Below are 4,178 nucleotides of genomic sequence, written 5' to 3' on the forward strand. Positions count from 1 at the left end.
GGCGGCGGCAATAAGCTTATTGCAATTGACAGCGTCTGCAGTTCATTTCAAGATGGCCGCTTGGCTCACATTCATTTTCTGCTGAACGACTTTTAACTTTCATTGTCTTTTTTGGCCGCTCCGATCATCACCAACCGGCTCCGCTTTCCGGGGACGTATGAGGTGCGTAGGAAGCGAGGTGTCGCCTAACCGAGGGCGGGGGGCGAAGGGGGCTCGGCGGCGGTTTTCGGCCGGTTTGGGGGCTGCAAAGGGGCGCCTAGGGGCCCCCCGAGCTCTCCGTAGGGGAAAAGCGCTGACAGGCTGCTCTAGCCACACACACACATACAGACACGCAGCAGCAGCAGCCTGTGCACTCGCTCGCGTTACGCACCCACATTTGCAAATTTTAGTTCCTTTCTTTCTCCAGACGCCCCCTAAAACCTTTCTGTGCACATGGCCCCCGAGGAGAATATTTATATTTCCCGACCCTGCTGCCAGCCCGGCCCGAGCGCCCTTTGTTTAAAGGCAGATTTTGATTAAACAGGGACGTTCGTGAAATCTGGAGCTGCCTGGGTCAAGTGATTTCAGTCCTCCCCGAAAGAAATGTGTCTGGGGGGGGTTAAAGTGTCAGATAATGCACCCATTTTATAGAGACGGAGCCAGTGGGGGGTAGCGATCCTCCTGGGGGGGTTGTTAGGCGCCGGGGCACCCAGCAGAAAATGTTATTAACTTAAGTTGGACAAGTACTTCTGTGAAATTGGATGGGTTGTAAGATGGCGGTTCCCAGTTGTTTCCAATGTCTCCTCTTACATTTCTGCTCTAAATGCTGAACTTTAGGGGTTTGTGCCTGCTGGGAGAGGCAAGGGGTGGTCAACGCCGAGAAATAACTTTTTTGGGGGGTAAGGGTAGCACTTTTAATGCGGTCTTGGGGAGCTGGGGCGAGCGGTTTGCTGGAGCCTTTGGAGCAAAGGTGATGTGTCTGCGGGACGCGGAGGGGGGGTGGTGTGTGTGAATTTCTTTTCTCTGGTTGGTATTTTTTTTACCCTGAGCCCCGGGAAGGGTAAATTTACATGAAATCCTTTGTCAGATCTTAAAGATGTCACGAGTGGGCTCCTCGTGCTGCTTATGGGCAGCACTTGAAAGTTGCTGGTGTTATGTTTTTATAATTGAATGGCCTTGGCAGTATATAAAGCGGGATGTTTCTGGGTGTCTGCTGTAAACATTTGCAAATAATCAGGTGAAAATAAGTAGGAAAAAAAATCTCATTTCCATGAAAGTGAGGCAGTAACTTTTCAGCCTCTAAAAACTTTGATTCACTCCTCCACTCTCCAGGAAAGTCGAAGAAAACCTGGGCATGTATGCCCATTTGCAACCTTGTCGGTAAAAGGGTTTTTTTGCGTGGTCTGTAGTGGTGAGAGCAGCTTCTGTTGTGGGACTGTCCCTAAGACCAGAGACGTTTAGTACAATCCAGTAAAACTACTTTGAGTGACTCTGTGCAGCCCGTCCTGGGAACTGAGAGTTGTGTTGCACTTTGCCAGAGACACGAAGTCTTGACCTACCTGATCGCTTAGATATTACAAAATTAACATTTTAGTGTATTTTTAAAAGTAGATAGATTGTGTCTTACGCCTAGTCCCAGGGAGGTGATTTGAGAGACTGGGGTCCTTTTGCACTCTGTTGCCAATATTCAGGTCTTTTCTCGCTGCAGCGAGTTGCGCAGAGATACTTGAGGTTCGTGTGCCTCCTCTGAATGAACTACTGTCCTCTCCTTTAAAACATATGTGGCCATTCTTAAGCGAAAGAGTAATAACAGGCTCGATAGTCCAAGTGGCTCTGGCTGATGATGGGTGAAGATGTAGAATGAAGGCTGCTTTATTCCTGATGAGAGTTTTCCGAGAGGAGATGGGTACAAAGTACACAAACCTACCCGAGCGATGCTTCTATTTTTTTAAGTATGTATTTTCTGTTAGTGACCTGTCGAGCAAGATTTGATAGCTTATTGCTTTATGGATTTTTAATAATGTAGCTGATTCTTAGCAGGAGAATGCACTTCTGTTTTTCTTCATTTTGACATAACTTGTTTAAGGCCTCTGTATAATCGGTTGGCTGGCAGTGTTTACTTGTAGCAGGTATTATCCACATATATTTTATGTTTGGTTGTTCCATGTGTCAATGTGTAAATATATATTGTCCTGGCTAAGAGGCTGTTTGTATTTCTGTGAAGTGTTGGCATTCACCGTGCGATCAGCAGGAGCAGAAAAGACATCTGAAAGGGTTTCCCTCGTACCAAGATATTAAACTCAGGCTGATGTAGTAAAATGTGCTGCGTTCATGTTACATCCCCGCGGGCACAGACACGCGTGTGCCTGTGCGGGTGGCTTTTGGGGAGAAATTAAGTGCCTAGTTCAGCTCGCTGGGGAAAATCACTGATTTTCAAGATAGCTCATAGCACGTTGAAAATGTGCTAACTTTGGGCAATAAATAATCCGCATTTAGGGGTTGCTTCGACAAAACAGGTTTCACGGTTGAATTTAATCCCCCTCCATTTAGGAAGGGGCTTCGCCTGCGTGAAATAAACGCGTTAATGTCTTGAAAGGTTTGTCCCAGTCTGCCAGGGCTGGGAAGGAATTCTCGGTCAGCCGACTTGTGTGACCTCGGTCACTGCTGGGGTTTTTTTTTGGTTTAGATATTTATGAATTATAAGGTAGTGACTTGAACAAATAAAACACAGAACCGTGAAAGCTGTCCATGTGTAAGTACCCAAAGGGACTCCAGAGCCGCCGGCTTCAGGGCGCTGGGTTCTTCAGAGAGGCGTGCAGAAACTCCGTCTCTGCCTTTTCTGGGAAAAGCAAAACCTCGGTATCAGTTTAAAAGGAAGAAGCGGAGGGTCAGGGACCCTGGAAGCGACATTTAAACAGCAGTACAATGCAGCGGGGATCTTGCTTTCCCACACGGTGCTGGGAACAGCTTTGGGGACCTGGTCTGGCTTGGTGCTTCTGGAACTTTGCTTTTCTTTGTGCTGGCCGGCTATGGCTTGATGTTGGGGAGTTTTATCTGCTGTTCACTCAAGGGTTCTCCTGCAGCAACAAGAGAAGTTTCCTGGTCGGGGTCGCTCGTTGGCGCTGTGCACACTTCTGACGAATATTGTACCCCGTCCTGGTCAGTTTGACTGACGTTCAAAGCTTTAAGAAACATTACTGTGTTGCCACTTTCCCCCCACCCTTTTTTTTTTTTTTTCCCTCCCGCTGCCTAACATTGAAGTTTGCGAGTGGCTGCTCGCATACTGAGCATTCGGTGCTGCGGTGAGAGGTGGCTCGCAAGCTCTGCCTCGGGAGGAGAGGGGACCAGGGGCAGGAGTTGGTGTGCTGGGAGCACTGACCTGGGGAAATTAATAGCTTGGAGGGGAGCAAAGTTGTTACATTACATTTTTCAGGGTCTGGTTGACAGAAAATAATTTACTCTACAACTGACGTGGCTGACAGGGATTTTTCCCTGTGTGTGGTTTTCCCTTTATCTGTTATTCCCTCTCATTTTAAACAGTGTGTATGAATCTAGCGTTGATGCCAGTGCATGCGATGGGGTTTTATGGGTTTCAGACTAGGAAAATGACATTTGTTTTTCACTCTTGTCTCTGCATTGTGTTGACAAGGTGTTGATTTAGCTTTAGGAATGATCTGGTCACATGGTCCTTCGCATGTTGTCACTAATGTACCGTTTAAAGTCGGTTTGGGCTTTTCCCCCTTCTCGGTGTGCTTTATTGCTGAAAAGGGGGGTTACTTAAGTATCCGGAGACTTGTTTTCTCCCGTCCGAGCACCTTACTCTGGTAATGCAAATCTCTTTTACACCTTTTGAAAAACTTTGCACGGCGCTTGCCTCGTCCGCGGGATGATTTTCAAACAAGCGTCAAAAGGTGGGAGAAGGAAAGAAAGAGAGAAAAAGAGCTGGGAGTGAGAGAAGGATAGGAAGGAGAAAAGTGAGGAGAACCGAGAAGGAGGGAGCGGGGATGCCGGCGCGGTGGAGCGGGAGCTGGGGCTCGGCACCCCACTGGCGGGGCAGGGGGCTCGGTCCGGGAGCGCGGCGCGGTTCTGCTCGCCGGAGGGAGGGAGCGGAGGGGGAGAGGAGCTATCTCAGACCAGCTCCTCGCACCGAGTCGACGTGGAGAGAGGCCCCTGAGAGGATCCGAAATGGCCGAGGCTCG

General features: G+C 48.7%; 1 protein-coding gene across 1 annotated transcript in view; it reads left to right on the forward strand.

Moving 5' to 3' along the window:
* The first annotated feature begins 6 nt into the window (after positions 1-6).
* The window catches only part of LOC102039747 (polycomb complex protein BMI-1), a 10,452-nt gene continuing 6,280 nt past the window's right edge, over positions 7-4,178 (forward strand). Inside the window, exon 1 of the mRNA XM_005418610.2 lies at positions 7-151. The gene's annotated coding sequence lies outside the window, so the exon portion shown is untranslated. The remainder of the gene's footprint in view (positions 152-4,178) is intronic.

The sequence above is a fragment of the Geospiza fortis genome, unplaced genomic scaffold (genome assembly GCF_000277835.1).
Source record: "Geospiza fortis unplaced genomic scaffold, GeoFor_1.0 scaffold138, whole genome shotgun sequence".
NCBI lineage: Eukaryota > Metazoa > Chordata > Aves > Passeriformes > Thraupidae > Geospiza > Geospiza fortis.